The sequence below is a fragment of the Balaenoptera physalus genome (assembly GCF_965194825.1).
Source record: "Balaenoptera physalus genome assembly, chromosome: 18".
Lineage (NCBI taxonomy): Eukaryota > Metazoa > Chordata > Mammalia > Artiodactyla > Balaenopteridae > Balaenoptera > Balaenoptera physalus.
In genome coordinates, this window is record NC_138899.1 from 9,289,688 (window position 1) to 9,306,709 (window position 17,022).

The window sequence follows — 17,022 nt, forward strand, 5'->3', positions numbered from 1 at the left end:
ACAATAAAAAGTAATCCAGCTGAAAAAATATTATAAATAATAGTGGAATTAAGTTAAGCTCTTGGTTATAAAATTAATATATAAAATCATCACCCTTCATATATTAAAAAAAGTCTTAATAGTAAAGAAAGACTTCATTTTTAATAACAATGTGACTAGAAAATACTTAGAAATAAATGTATTAGATGTGATAGATCTGTATGAAGAATCTCTGCAGCTCTACTCATGGACAGAAGAAAGGACTTGTGTAAATGTAAATGTATACTGCATTTACTACACTCTTTACATAAATGTAAGATAGTGGAACCACTGATGAGGTAGGAACAGTGCCATTACCTTGTGTCCTTCATGTGACTCCTCTAACAGCGCCCCTTCCCCACCCCAATATACACACAAAAGGAAAAGGAAATCAGTCTTGTCTCTTTCACGTGTCTTCAGGTTCTTGCAATTGAGAGCGTCCTATCACTTGAATTGGACTTAGTGTATAGAATACTGAGTCCAAAAAAAAAAAAACCTGTTGCAAAGTTGGAGGAAGGTTATGTCTGTACTTCAGACTTTCAGGGCACATTAGAGCTGGTATGTGTCCTATTCTAGAAATGTCTGGTGATTGTCTTAATTATAAGGACTTTTTGCAGATGTGAAAATTCTGTGTCAAACTTCTCTTTTATTTCTTTTTTTTTAATAAAAGAGAAAAACCCTCTAACTTTTCCTTCTTTGTCATTAAGAAGGCTTGTGCATGGGCACTCATTTAATATCATTACTAGTGAGCTCATTTTATGTCTGTATTTGTGATTAAGCTGACTTCATTAGAGAAGTCTAGAAGTCTGCCCCTTTAATGGTGAAAATGACATCAGTTTCTCTCTCTCTCTCTCTCTCTCTCTCAGACACACCCACAGACACACACACACTTCTCTTTCTCAGTCATTCCTATAGAATTGTTTAACAACACTAAATTTCAATGTGTATTTGGCATGCTATATATTGGGCAATTAACCTGACATACCTTTAAATTCATTTTGATGTCTAATAAATTAAGACTGATAATAAAAATAAACTCCAGTAGTAATATATAATATGCCCCTCCGAAGATATGTCTTTGCTTCCTCCTGACTTTTACTATACATCATTGGTAAAGTTTAGCATATTTAAAAGACCTCTTGAATACGACTCTCAAAGTTGACAAAAGATAAAACTGTATTGGAAATGCATGCTAAAGGCCTACTTGGACATCACTGCCTCTCAACAAAGTTTCCCTCTCTTTAAAAGTGAAGCTTTAAGGTTATATTTGAATTAATATCCATTAATTACCCTGGAAAAAAGGTTTAAAAATCTTTTTCCTACCATTAAATTGCCAAATTATTGCCTTTTACATAATACTTTTATTTTGGGGGACAACTAAAAGAAAGATTTATTTCTAGGATTACTTTATTAGAAAATCTCAGCATTAAGTGATTAAAAACTCTGGGAGTTAAAGAGTTCTTCCTCTAGGTATAATATACAATAATTTCAGTAGGTTCAATATAGAACAATGTCTGTAAAAGCAAGCTCTCTAGATAATATAATAGTGATTTATCAATCATAAATGACACCATGCTGTTTAAGGAAAGTGATATATAGAATATTTTATCAGATCTGTGTTTCATATGCCTGCAGCTATGTTGACATGATAGGCTATTAATTCTTATTTCTAATGTTGTGCAGCAGTTTGCTTTTTAGGGCAATGAAAGGAACTCAGAATAAACATTCTGTATGTTACTTATTACTTGTATTGAAAACATAGAATTTTAAAACACAAAAGTTAAAATGTAAGCTAATTATCAAAAACGGTAGTCCAACCATCTCTAAAATATTCATTCTAAGTGACCATTCTGAATTTAGGAGCCCTGAGGATGATGAAATTCATCAGCAGTTCCGAGTCATTTTCATGCATTTCCTGTCTGGCACCTTCAGCAGGGTTAGACATTATCCAAACACCTAAGTGACAAAGAGGTAAAAACAAAAAAACAAACCTCCCCAAGAGGTAGCTGCGATGTGGTAAAAAGTTCATTCATTCATTTATTCAATAAACGTTGACTGCACAGCTAGTTTGTGTTTGCAAGTTTCTTGAGGGTTAAGGAAGGCTTTCTCAGAGGGAGCCATGCCCTTGAGGTTGAGTAAAGGGCAATGGTGCTTGAAGGGGCAGGGGGAGGGGAGGGAAGGGATCCCGGATGTTATGGATGGGTTCCAGGGAGCTGGGGCACCATCTTTGCAGGTGGTTGGAAACTGTTGAGGTTCTTAAAGCAGATTGATGGAATAAAACTTGCATTTTAGAAAATTCACTCTTTTAGTCTTGCAGATGATGAGCTGGGGGCAGGAAGGATAGATGGTCCATAAGGGAGGTAGGAGATCAGTTAAAGTCTTGTTCATTAAACACCGTTTAGACCAGGAGTCAGCAAAGTTTTTGTGTAAAAGGCCAGAGTAAATATATTAGGCTTTGTGGTCCCTGTGGTCTTGTTGTGACTGCTCCACTCTGTGCTGTAATGTGAAGGCAACCTTAGGCAATATATAAACAAATGGGCATGACTGTGTTCCAATAAAACTTTATTTATAAAAACAGACATCAGGCTAGATTTGGCCTAAGGGTCAGAGTTTGTCAGTCCCTGACTTAGGCTGTCAAATATGCATTAGAGATTAAAAATGGATTGCCATATTAAAACTTGCTATTTACAACCAGGCAGCGTTTTTCACACTAGCCAAAAAGTAGAAGCAACTCAAGTGTCTATCTGTGGATGAATGGATAAACAAAATGTGGTGTATATGTACAATGGAATATTATCCAGTCTTAAAAATGGAAGAAGTTCTGACACATGCTACAACATGGATGGAACGGATGGCCCCTGAGGACATGATGCTGAGCAAAATAAGCCAGTCACAAAAGAACAAATACCATATGATTCCACTTATATGAGGTACCCAGAGTAGTGAAATTCATGGCGAGTAAAAGGGTGGTTGCCAGGGTCTGGGAGGAGAGGGGGATGGAAGTTACTCTTTAATGGGTGCAGATTTTCAGTTTTATAAGGTGAAAAAGTTCTAGAAATGGATGGTGGTGATGTTTGGATAACAATGTCAATGTACTTAACGCCATTGAACTGTATACTTAGATATGGTTTAAGTGGTAAATTTTATGTTATGTGTATTTTACCACAATTTAAAAACAGTAAATGATTGAACAAAAGAGCAAAGAGTCATTCACTATTTGCTGTCTTCCCATTCCACTTTATAATGGCTGTTAGACTCATTGCCCACATACAATTATTGCAGGAGATTGAGTGAAACCTACACCATGGTGATGGTGTCAGGAGAGTGTGACTCAGAGGTAGGGTCCCAGGCTCTACTTGTAACAGTTTGGATGTTTTTTGACTGCAGGTAACAGAAACTCTGAATCAAACTGGCTTAAGCAATAAGGAAATTTATTCTTATATATTGCAGTAAGTCCAAAGGGAATGCAGTTCACATGGATAACTCATTTCAACTATGACCTCAAACTACATCATTCAGAACTGCCCATTTCCTTGTTCTGCCATCTGTGGAGTTGGTTTCCTCCTCCAGCTGGTAGCAAAGTGACTAGAGAAGTTCGTGGCGCCATAGGCAAAAATACTTCCAGAGGAAAAATGAGATTGTCTCTTCCAGGGACTACTTTTAAGGAATGAAAACCAAGGTCCCAAAGTCCCCTGAGTTTACTGGCCAGAACTAGGTCACGTGGCTGATGCTAAATTTGTCACTTGCACAGTGCATTGGATTGACCTTGGATCGATTGAATGGAGTCTTATTTCTGAATTTGGGGGAGAGGGTCATTTCCGAGGCACTTGACTGCCCAAGTTAAGGTGGACATCTGAACAAAACTGGATTTGGTTTAGGGAGGAAGGAATGTCATTTGTGGAGAGGGAGGTTTGCATACTAGGGAGACAAGAAATAATACACACATACTTTGGAGAGTGGTAAGAATCACTTTTCGGGATGCGTTGTGTGTCAGACAGTTTTAGAAGATCTCTGCATTACCTCATTTAACCTTGAGGAAAACTGTGTGGGGTAGAAATCCCTCCTCTTTTTTTTTATTTTATTTGATGATGAAAACTGGGACTTGAAAGGTTTAAAACCTCATATCCTTTGACTCCAAAACCTCTGCTCTTTCTACTAAGTGGTGCTGTCTTTGAAGATGTATAAGTATACTTCACAGTTGAAAAGCATTCAGTATTTCCCACAACCGTAATTGTCAGGTAGATATTATTTTTTACCATTTGCAAAGGAGGATTCTGAGAGATTCAGGGAGCTTAAGCCAGGGGCTCAAGTTCACACAACTGGTAAGCGGCAGAGCCTGCATTCAGACCTAGTGTTTTACTCTAGAGCAGTGTTTCCTAACCTTGGTACCACGGACATTTTGAGCTGGGTCATTGCTCACTGTGGAGGGCTATCCTGAGCCTATAGAGTGTGCGACAGCATCCCTGACTCCCACCCGCTAGCTGCCAGTAGCACCTCTCCCTCCGCTGTGACAGTAAGGTCTCCAGATATTCCCAAATGTCCCTGGAGTTGAGAACCACTGGTCTACACCCATATCTTTCCACCATGCTGCTTTTATTTCCTATTCCAAAGCAATTCACAATCTAGTAAATGGCAGCGGACCTGTGGAGAGCATTGTATTGAGAGTCAGTATGGAACCCAGAAGAGTAGAACTTAGTGGTTTTAAAAGCATAGACTTTCCAGTTAGACTGCCAAGATTCAAGATTCAGATCCAACATTCGCTAGCTGTTATCCATAGACTGTCTATTAATTTGCTATGCCTCAGTTTCCTCACCTGTAAAATAGGAATAATAATAGCACCTACTTTGCCCAGAGTAAACACCCTGATTATGGCAAGTTGCACTCCTCTGCTGTGCAGGGAAGAAAGTAGAGAGTAAGAGTTTTTCTATTTTGAGCCCACTGCCTGATTTCCATTATGCTTGCCCTGAGGGCAGGAGCTTATGTTTCTGGCCTCATTACAGAAGGAATGGCTGTTTTATAAGGCTAGTTTTGGGATGGAGATTTAACAAACAAACACCTTACCTGATTATGAAGGCTTTTTGCTCTAGTCCGCCCTGAGAGAGTCCTAGAAACACCGACACCCAGGGAGGCGTTTTTGGCAATTTGCAAGTTGAGGTGCTTTCTGTGTAGACAGATGACCAAGATCAGAGGGGACTGATGATCCGTCTAGGGTTGCAGGGCTGGTTCGTGGGAACCCAGGACTGGGACTTGGGCCACTGCTGGTCAGTTTAGCGTGTTTCTCACACCGACTGTCAGCATCTTCTTGGAGACAGATCTTTTGTAGACGCGTAAGATATACTTGAGAGTGACGATGATTAGCTATTCTGCAGCTGATAGATATGTTCCGTAAATTAAAAAGACAAAATCAAATGAGAACCATATTTTTCAATGTAAATATTTATTTCTTAATAATCTTTGGGTTTCCAAGAGTAACACTGAGGTATTTTTCCTAAAATTTATTTTATTATTTTTCTAGAATAGTCACCAATGTTACTATTTAAGGGACTAAAGAGCAGGCATTTCCTGAGATATTGAGCAGGCTTTTTCCTAGTCACTGTGTGATCATAACTAGAGAAACAGTGTCCACTGCTGGTAAAGCAGATAATTGCACCATATTTTTACATAGAGCTGCTCTATGTGAGGGATAACATGTTGACTTCACCAGTGCGCGTTTTCAGGTAAGGGTTTTAAGGCATATATCCTGAATGGATATCACTGGGGTTTAAAAAAAAAATGTTAGTTTTCTACTAGGCCAGTCATTAATTAATGATTTGCCTCTATAAATCTGAGAATACAACCTAGTAACAGTTCGTATTTTAAGATAGTTGAGGTTTAATATATTAAAAGAGTAGAAAATATAATTTTCACAAAGAAGTTTGTGTTTAGTGGTATCAAATAAGTAAAGTCAATTATCATTTTACAGTGATGCAGCTGAATTTTTTTTTTTTTGATCATTTCAAGCAATAATTCACCAGAAATTTACCTGGGTTTTTTTCTTTTCTAGACATTTATCATAGGTCTAGAAGAAGAAGAGTAGAAGATTATTGGAATGGGATTTTTTTCTTAATATATTCAGAATATTTAAGGACAGCTCAGTTTGTTAAACCTTTGAAACGCAATAGGTAATCTAAGAATTTAATGTATTTAACTGGACAGTTGGATAAAAGCCTAACTAGAAATGGCCTCTTTTCCGAGATTTCTATGTGCTTTAGAAAGGCTTCCTAGATTTCAGTGCCAAAAACAGGCAGCAGAGGGCCCAGTAGATTGTAACTCTGAGAATATATGTTGAAACCGAGGACAGATTTTTGCTCCTTTTATATTTCTCCTTAAAATTTGTATTTGTCTCTGGTAAAAGCTAGAGTTTTATTTATTTATTTATTTTTGCTACAGGAAAAAAAAAAGCATTAAGATGCATGGATAAAATGGTCTTATCATGTTGGTAGAATTTATGGAAATCAACAAATAGCGATCTATTCTAGTGGGAGAAATCTAGCTTGCATAGTTAAGAGCTAGTGTAGAATTTCAGCATTTATTAGCTTTGAGATTGAATAGCTACAGCTCTCCCAGAGAGCACACACCCTTCGAGACGACTATACCTATTAATGAAGATTGTTAAGTTATGCGGAAGTACTGCAGCCCTGTCCCCCGCTTTGTGATGAAACCCGGGTTTTTGAGATTTGAAGCTGTAGGCGTCTGGGCAGCAGGACTGGGTAGGCTGATAACATCAATTTCTCCACAATGTTACTGCTTCCAATTCACGTGAATCTCAAGGTCTCACTTGACCTGCAGGATCAGGCTATGTCCCCTTTCTGCGTCTTCCAGGTGACTTCTCCTGGGAGTTTTATCTCCCCAAGGACTTCATCTGTTCTTACCATTTTCTGTTTTTCAGATTCTCCCACATGTAAATTTTATTTGCAGTATTTCGTATGTATTTATTCACTGATTCACTGCACAAATCTTTTTTGAATTTGGCGCTAGCGTCAGGTGCTGGGAACAGAGCAGTGAACAAGACCTGCGAAGGCTCTGCTCTGGTGGAGGGAGAAACATCTCAAGTGTGTAAAGACAAAAATCAAGACAAGCTGTGACACTCAGAACAGATTTCCGCAGACGAAATTAGATGTGATCGAAAGAGCTCAGGTAGTTACCTGAGACTGGCAGTTACTTTAGATCGGACGGTCAGGAAGAGCTCTCTGAGCAGGTGATAATTGGGGTGGAAACCTGGATGACAAGAAAGGTTAGGCCCTACCAAGTATTTCAGGTAGAAAAAGGCAATTTATTCCATAGCCTCAAGCTTTGTGCGTTGGAAGAATAGAAAGTAGGCCACTCTATCTCCCTTTACTGCTTTCCAGTTCAGCTTGGAGAGGACAGGTGAGCACAGGGGGTACTGTTTTCATTCATCCCCCACTGGAGAATCATGGCTCCCTTGAATGCCTGTGTCTCCCTACACGCTCCCAGAGGAAGAGGAGACCTCGTTTAACCCTCCCAATCACCCTTTTACATTGTTCTTCTGCACTTTTTTTTTTTTTTTGCCACACCGCGTGGCATGCAGGATCTTAGTTCCCCGACCAGGGATTGAACCTGTGCCCCCTGCAGTGGAAGCGCAGAGTCTTAACTGCCAGGGAAGTCCTCCCTTCTGCACTTTAAATCCTGTGTGTGAAAGCCTGCTTATCTAGACGTGCTGATTGCTGAGTTTCTTGCTAGCCCACCCAAGGCACACATAGTGCCTGGAAGGACTTGAATCAAGATCATTCAAAGCAAGTCCTCTATTCTGCAGGTCCAGAGAGCTTAAGTGACTTGGACAAGGCCATTTTGCCAATTTAAGGAGGAAAAGAGCCCAGGAATTCTACATCGCATTCCAGAGCTCTTTGAGTTACCTTGTTTTGTCTGCTATAATGTGTCCCTCTGCGATGTTCCCTTTCTCCCCTCTCCCCACCTTTTACCCCTTCCTCTTGGATCTCATGGTTCTTTCACTTTCTGACCCTTCCCTTCATACTATTTCCTTCCAAAGCATGACAGTTCTTTGCCCCATTTCCATTTAACGGGAGCATTTGGTGGCCTTTGGACCCAATAGCTTTTTTCCCCCATAAAATAGATTGAATACAAACAGTGTGGCTATACCCCCGTTGAATTCTCCTCACATTGAGACTATTTCAGGTGGATAGTGCAGTTGTATAAAAACCACTGGCATTTGCAGTCTGTGAATCCGGAATAAAGATGGAAGACTGTTCCATCAGTGCGTGGAGAGGAGATTTTTACAAAGCTTTGTTACTCAATATGCAAATGCAGCCAGGACCAGTGGTGTATTTAAGTGCCCTGAGTTACTTCCAGGGGCCTTCCTGGCCAAATTCTAACTTCTTCACTCAACCTTTCTAAAGGTCATAGTTGGGCTTACAGTAGGAGATAATGTGCAGAAAAGATGTACTTTCACTCTTGGGATCATGGAAAGTCAGACAAAAATAAAGGAGGGGGTGGACTGAGAGGGCTTAGGAAACTGGCTACAGCTTTGAGCCATTTCTAATCATCGTTCAATGAGCCTGTGTACTGGTGCCGTTAATAACTCTAAAGCTTTTTCCAGGAGGTCTGGAGAAGCCCTGCCACCAACACTCAGAGAAAAAGATGTCAAGGTCAGAGGTCTATGAAATGCACAGAATTATATTGAGCAGTTATTTCTCTGGATCTAGAAAGTATAACTCGGGAAAAGTTAGAGATTGATGGAGAATCTGAAACTCATCAGACTTTGTTAATTCATCAAATGTTCAATGTTCAACCATGACTTTACCAAGCTATCCTAATTATTGCAGATGTGCCAGCTCCAAGGCAGGCTTGCTCAACCTCGGCACTATTCCCATTTTTGGTGGTTAACTCCTTGTTATGGGAAGTAATATAAGATGTTTAACAGCACTCCTGGCCTCTACCCACTAGATGCTCAGAGCCCCTGTCACTCCTAGTTGTGGCAACTAAAAACATCTCCAGACTTTGCCATATAAGCCCTGGGGGGCAAAATCTTCCCAGTGGAGAACCACTGGCTCCTGGATAAAGGTATTCCTTTTTCTCAGAAAGACAATTCTTATTTATTATTTATGTCCTATCTAATTCTAGAAAAGAATTTCAAGAAGCTTATGGGAAAAAACCCAGTTTGGCATATTTGTTAGTTTAATGACTGAAGATTAAATAATATATAGTGATGAGGGAGAAAGTCATACCAGAAATCTAGGCTGAAGATAACAATTACATTTAAAGAATATATTAAGCTTTGAGATTCCAAGGAGACAAATTTAAAAGGAAAATAAGTTACATAAATCTTACTGACAAATGAAAGGAAAAAATAAATACTAGTTTTATTTGAATGAGGTTTTCTTTCTGGCCTGGACTTTATTAGGAGAAGTATACCATGATGTTATTTTAGTAGCAGTTTGTATTAGGAACTAAATGAATATCCTTCCCATGTTCATATTCAATATCAACCCAAGAAATAAGAGCAGAGAGAATAATTGTAAACATTAATTTCGCAAAGACATTCTTCTCCAGATGTGCATCATAATTAATTTTAACAGTGCTTGACTAAGAAAAATAATTTCTGGTAAATACACAGGATGGCCTCTCTCTGTGCCACTGAACTTCATTGCTGTGCATTCAGCAAATTGCTAAAAGGGGTCTCTGGTCGTGTGGGGATGGTGCTCTATGTGCACAAATCGGCTTAGTTTCCAAGACCAGACTGTGAAGTCACAAATGAAAGCTTGATGATTTGCCTGTTCTTACCTCCATGGAGGTCAACACAGCAACACCTTGCTGGCAGAACCGGTGAATGACCTGGCCTCTGCGGCACTTGTCGAAATCCTGTATAAAGCGATTCCCTGGTCTAAGCAGTGCCACAGGTGTGAAGGCTGGCCTTCTTGACTTCAGAGTTTTTCCATTTAACAGAAGAGTGAGTTTATTTTCAAACAGTGTATTCATTTTCTAGGGCTACCATAACAAAGTATGACAGGCTGGGTGGCTTAAACCACAGAAATTTGTCTTCTCATAATAAATAATTCCCTTCTGGAGGCTGGGAATTCAATGTCAAGATGTCACATTTGGTTTCTCCTGAGGCCTCTTTCCTTGGCTTGAAAATGACCACCCTCTAGCTAGGTCTTCTCATGGTCTTCCCTCTGTACACACATCCTTGGTGTCTCTCTTTTTGTCCAAATTTTCTCTTTTTGTAAGCCACCAGTCACATTGGATTAGGACCCACCCCAAGGGCCTCATTTTAATTTAACCCATCTACAAAGGCTCTGTTTCCAAATACAGTCACGTTCTGAGACGCTGGGTGTTAGGGTTTCAACGTACGAACCTGGGGGGAGCACAATTCAGCCCATGCAAAAAGCCTCCACATAAGTGTCGTGTAAGTGAGGAATTACTCTGATGTATTCATTATCTTCAATTGGTTCCATTAATTCACACAAGGAGATAGATGCAAAGAGAGAACTTTATCCGCAGTGACAGTGGGTGTCAAATCTTCTCAAGCATCCTTCAAGGTTGAGGAAGGCTTGCAGATGCTGTGACAGACTTAAGTGCCATCCTTTCAAGCAAGGGGAGTTTATGTGTATTTCAAGTTGTATAAAACGTTCTTCATTCTGCTGGTGTTCCAGGGACCCCCATCCTCTCCCTTTTAATCTGGCCTTTCTGAGCTGATCTATTCTCATGTACTCAGTGATATTCCTGCCTGGAAAAAGAACATGCATTTGCAGACGTCCCTGGGAAGTGAGTTAAGGCTCTGTGGGAAGGACTTCAATTATATATTCCGGGAGTATTCCCTCATTCGTTCAATCATTCATTTATTTTTTTATCAGCATGATTTTTATTCCTTCATAGATATTTTTACTGCCGACTTTTGGTCTGGATGGATGGATGTGTGTGTGTGTGTGTGTGTGTGTGTGTGTGTGTGTGTGTGTGTGTAAAGCATGTTTTTTATTTTAATTTAAAAAGTTTTCAGGATATTTTTAGGTATGAGTCTCTCTTAGTTACTTTTCCCTGGAACCCAGTGAACCCATTTCATTCTCTTAGCTTTCCCTCTTCTCCTCCCTTTTTGGAACATTTTCTTTCACTGTATCTTCAATGACTGCTTCTTCTTTGATTGTTCTGGATTCTTCTTTAGAAACATAATTCTTGGGCTGAATCTCTGTTCCTGGTCTTCCATAGCTATCATCTTCTTTTTTAACTACTGTATTTTATTGATTGTAAGAAGCACTATATTTTATGTCCAACTAAGGAAGACAGAATGCTGTCGATTAAACGATGACATAATGCCATAATTACAGTCCTATGAAACTGGTAAGTTGATCACACCAGCTTCTTTCTTGTTTTGACATTCATTTATTCTTCCAACAAATATTATCAACAATTTCCTGCATGTACTAAGTATTAGTGGTAAACAAACAGCATGACTCACTTTGCTCTGGAAAACGGGAAATGTAAGACAGAAGAACTACAGGAAGAGAGCAGCTAAGCTCCCTGAGGGTAGACTTCTCCTGCTGATTTGGCATGGTGCCCCAAGGGTCTGGATCTTTTGGATCAGACACTAATTAAAATATTTTATCCCGTGATTTCCACAGCCAGCTGAATTGCCAACATTTTGTTATCCCCAGTGGTCTGCCTCTCATATGGAGAAGGATGATACTGGGGACTGGTGTTGCTGACTTTGGCTCTGGAAATTGCAGTGACCCTGTTACTCAGCACTGTGTCAGGGAATGGGGCAAGGCCTGAAGCATGACCTTCAGGGCCCCAGGGGGAAAGTGGCAGGATTAATGCATCCCTCAAAACTCAACTCTTCCCAGTAAAATGCTACTAGAAGTGAGCTTCCAAGCACCTTGAAGTTGTTTTCATTCCATTACCACATAAATTCTCATAACCTTCATGGTGTGGGCGCTAAGAAGCAGCTCTGAGCTGGTCTCAGGAGACTCAGACACTGTCACCCTGCAGCATCCTTGCTTCCCCAACTGGGGAGTGGAAGGGACGGTCTCTGCTTTGTAAGGCTGTCTCAGGATTAAGAGATAATGTATGTTATGGGTCTGCTACTGAGCCTGGCACTCAGTAAATGTTCGTTTATGCAGGATGTTTGAGATCCCGGCAAGACCTTTCCATCACTGCCATCCAGCCTTCAGAATCTCCCCTTCATTTACCTGATGCAGGACTGCCAATATCTTATTCTTTTGAGATTATACAATATGGTTAAAAATATTTTATTAAGAATTAAAACCCCTTACCTGAGCAGGAAAAGGGAATACACTTAATGCTTTTTCAGATTAACTGGTCACAGTCGCTAGATGACAACCTAGAAGCCCCACGAGGAAGAGATACTTTGCTGGACATCTGTATATCTTTTGGGTTTTATGTATCTGCGTGTGTTGCGGTTGTGGTTGGGGGCAGCTTGGGTATCAGGACCAAGAAGCCCTGGGCAGGTCTGTTGGTAGGTTGCCTGCTTAGTGAGCACTCATCAGTGGGTACCAGGGGACCAAGTGGCTGCTCGAGACGGTTCTGAAGGGGTTGAAAGGAAGATCCTGGCCTCATATCAATTCAGTCTCACAATTTGCCTGAATCTAATTGTAAAAAGTCATAAGCTTCCCATTACCATTTCAACTTTAGTAGGAAATGTTTTATTAAAATATGTTCTCGGGAATAAGTGCCTTTTCTTTTCTTTTACTTCATTGTACTGTATCTATAGCTCCATAATGTCCTTTTGTATCTCACTCAGTCGAAAACAAAAGCTAGAACTGAGTTTCCTTTGTCACAGTTTGGACTGTGGGGCTACCAACCACCCCCAGGAGGACATTATATTCCCCCAATCTCCACCCAGTGTCAGAGGATCTTTCATGGAGATAGTGGTGTAGAGGGTGGGGCAGTGTGGTCTTCCAGACAATCTCCATCAGCCACAGTTGTTCACAGGACTGCCGCTAGGGTCCTTTGAGTAGGTGCTTTTGCTGTTGTTATTTGTTTTCTTCTAATAGAACTTTATTGATGTGTAACGTACACAAAGTAAAATGCAGATGTTTTAGTGGTACAGCTCAGTGTATTTGGGCAAATGTGCACATCCCTCTCATCATTATCAAGGCAAAGAACATTGCAAGCACCCCAGAAAGTTCTGTCTTGTCCTTTCCAATCAACCCTCTGCCTCAGAGACAGATTCTTCTGATGTCTATAGGTAACATTTTCCACTTTTTAAATGGAGTCATGATTGTACTTGTTTGTGTCTGGCTTCTTTAAGTGTTCAACATCATGTTTTTGAGGTTTATTTGTTATTGTGTATACCAGAGAATTGGAATTCTTTTTAACTGGGGAGGAGTCCTTCAGGGTGTGTGTGAATATACCACAGTTTGTTTTCCATCCTCCTATCGCTGGACATTTGGGTTGTTTCCTTATGTTGTGTTTTGGAGAACCAGCTGCCATTAAGTACCACTGCAGCTTGGAGACTGCTTTCTGCTGTTGCATGGACCGCATTTATTTACCAAATCAAGGCTTCTGTCTTGTGAGTCACTGACTTGTTCAAGGTCTACCTCCTTGCCTTAGTGATGAAGCAAATTAAAAGTTTGAAACTTGCAAGTACTCAAAATGTTTTTTATCTTCCCTTTGCTACTAGAAAAGTCATCACTTGAGAATATTAACCAAGTTGGTTATGGACGTTTATAGTTTCATGCTTTGCCAACAATTATAATCCAAAGTAAATTACTCGTGAAATTAAAATGTGTTCTCTACTCTGAGTCATAGTTGTAGAAACCAAAAACATGTATGTATGTAGTATGCATATTTATGTACCTAAAAGCAATAATAATACATAGACTAATATTCAGTTACTTAAACTGTAGAGAAGATTAGAATAGTATGTGAAATTAGAATCATAAACTAATTAGATAATACACCAATATATAATTAATAACATTAATTCAATCTGATTCAACAGACATATTCACAAAAGACAATCTGAAAATCTTCTATTAGTCAATTTCTGATTTATTGCTATTAAAGCATTTTCTCTATACACAGTGAGAAGTTAGAGCTGAGCAGAGAGTGGGTTCTGACTACAAACACATACAAATTGTGTTTTACGGGAAAAGGGCATCAGTAATTTTGGTTAGTTTTAATGTATCTGTTTGAACATGTTTTGAGGGATAAAAATAACTTGGCCTTTAAAATAATAAGAAGAAAATATATAAAATATCACCAATGTTATTAATGATAATTTAGTCATTTCCATGTTATGATCAATTAAAGGAGATGGAGATGGATACAGTGAAAAATTAAGGCTAAAAAGGATTTAAAAGGAAAAAGAAACAAAAGAGAGGAAACAGGGCTTCAGGGTGTTATGATAACTGGTTAGCTGTTCCATCTTTCTCTCTGCTTCTTTTGTCCACCTCACCAAAACTGATCTCAAAATCATGTGATTACGGTTTTCTCTTCCCTCTAAATTTGTCCCCTATGTTAAACACTGAGGAAAAATGTTTTGACTAGAATTTTAGAACCTGATTCTTGCCCTCAGAATTCTTCTTAGGTACTTTATTTTTTTTAATTTAATTTGCTATAATTAAAAAAAAAGAGAAGTTTAGCAAAAGTAAGTGCAACTGATTGACAAATAACTTCAATTATAAAAACAAAACAAAACAAAAAAGCTCCTTCATTTTAGAAAACTTGCCTGTAACATATTTCAATTCAGCCGGCAGTTACAAGAGATCCAAGAACCAAAGTTTGCCCAGAACCATCCCATGAAATTCTGTGATGATATTGCTTATTTATGTATTTATGGTTTCCTTTTTTAAAAATCAGAAAAAGAACCTGCCTCTTTTCCAATGGGCCAGACTGTCTTCCATTAAAGGACTTTTTTTTTCCATATGAGAAAAATTGCAGAGCAATGCTACAGATCAGCACATGAAAGAAAGAATAAGCTTCCAGAAAATCTTGGAAAGATATACGCTTAATTTTAATGGAATGTTCTGATCATTTACATAATATCGTAGTATTTGAAATGGATCTTGGAGAGCTTTTAGAGAAGGTTCTCTATATACTTAGGACCCACCTACCACCCCCAAAGATCCTTTTTTTTTAGGTTTCTTATGTGATTCCCGTGAGCAGCAGCTATGGAGCGCCACTGGATTAAAACAATAAACTAATTTATGTAGGAAACGACGTGAGGAAGACATGAGGTGCTAAAGGCAAGTCCAAGCTGGGTCAACCTTGTTCTTCAGACCCTCGGCACAGTGAAGGGTACTGAGACCTCGACCCTACTTGTCTCTGCAGTGTGCAGCTCTGATCTGAAGGTTTAACATGGCCATCAGCACCCTGCCCAGCTTACCCAGAGGAAATCCACCTTCCAAAGCCATGCACCAACTGTCACTGAATCACTTCTGAGGCCAGACACGATGCCAGGCTCTGGGAGCATCAGGCATGAGGAGCGAGCAAAGCAGACAAGGTCCCTGACTCAGTGAAGCTGAAAATCTCTCTGGGAGCGGTTTTAAGAGAATTGAGATAAATGCAGCCTCATTTTGAAGTCTTAGTGCTTGCAACTAAAGAGAACATCAAAATGTATCCTTGGAAGAAATGGCAAGGACAGTGAGTGTAAACTACTAATTGAAGTGTCAGTGAAAGGTCTAGAGAAAACATGGGTGTTAAGACTTGGCACTGAGACAATGCGTGGGTGGACGTAAGGACTTAGGAAGCCACGGGCAAGGAAGCAGAGAGGCGAGAGTGGAAGGGTTCACTTGAGTTCGAGAGACAAGCAGAAAAAGTCAATAGACGAGCAGAAGAAACCTTTAGGTTTTGTATGACCTTGGTGACAGCTCTCATGGGTGGGTCAATGTCATTTAAAGGTATGAAAGCTAGAGGGACAGAAATCAATAGTGTTCTGTAATAAAACACTTAAAGATGGTCATGTGGAAGAGGGAAACATGTTTTGTTCCAGTGAGCAGTACAAAATCAGGCTTCAGGCCCAATACTGGGGAGGACCTTCTAAATTTCAAGCCATCTGGAAAGGAGAGGGTGACATTGGATCTGTTGTGTCCTCAGTCCATGGAGGGTGCCAGTGGAAATCAGGCATCCCCTGAATGGTGTCGCTAGAATAAAACAGGACTAGATGATTTGAAGCCTCTTTGGTGGAAATGCTGAGCAGAAGAGTAAATGTGAATTTAACAAACTAGTCTCTGGAACTCTGTGTGGAAGAAATTTTTATTTCCTTGACAGACCCAGAGGGTTTAGCAATATTTATTTAACTCTGTGTGTGTGTGTGTGTGTGTGTGTGTGTGTGTGTGTGTGTGTGTGTGTGTGTGTTTTAATCTAGACTGAATTGTCAAGGACTGTTACAGTGTAAAATAATTTACCTCTGTGAGGAAGGTGAGGTTGAACTGTTGATAACATCTAGCCAGGAAAGTTGATGGAGAAAACTTTGCAAGTAACTAAGACCCTCTAAGGTAAAAAGAACATGACTGAATGATTGTAGAACCATACAGACAGAGCATGATGAGGGTCTTCCAATGACAGAGTTGCATTTCTGTGTTTATCAGTACAGCATTAATACTGGGATATGGGGCATAAGTGTGTTATAATTAAAATTGGGTCTGTTTATCTAGGAGCCAAGGAATGGCCATAAAAAGAGCAATACTTTGCTGCAGGAAATTACTTTTGCTCTTTATGACACCAGACCTTGTAAACACTATCAACCCTGAATTATATTCCTCATATCCTAAAAATCTATATTGAAGGTTGTCTTAAAGATTGCAACTTGATTTTTCAAGGAAAACGATGGTACTCTTTTTGTTGTTCTGTTTGTGTTTTTAGAGTGATCTTATTGGAACAGTAAAATTTTATATCTGTGAAAGCAGAAGGGGAAAGGGAAAGATTTTGATGTTTAAGAATTCTAAACACAAGCCTTCTGATACCATATAAATAGAATATGTTCTCACCTTAAAAGGAGTAATAAAATTAATTGCAATTTAGAAGAAAGAA

At 39.4% G+C, this 17,022-nt stretch overlaps 1 protein-coding gene and 1 long non-coding RNA gene across 4 annotated transcripts in view; one reads left to right on the forward strand and one right to left on the reverse strand.

Annotated features, from left to right (window-relative positions):
* The window catches only part of FGF14 (fibroblast growth factor 14), a 626,727-nt gene that overhangs the window by 412,653 nt on the left and 197,052 nt on the right, over positions 1-17,022 (forward strand). The gene's annotated exons all lie outside the window — the stretch shown is intronic.
* Positions 1-17,022, reverse strand: part of LOC309647422 — a 179,103-nt gene that overhangs the window by 37,615 nt on the left and 124,466 nt on the right. The window lies entirely within an intron of this gene.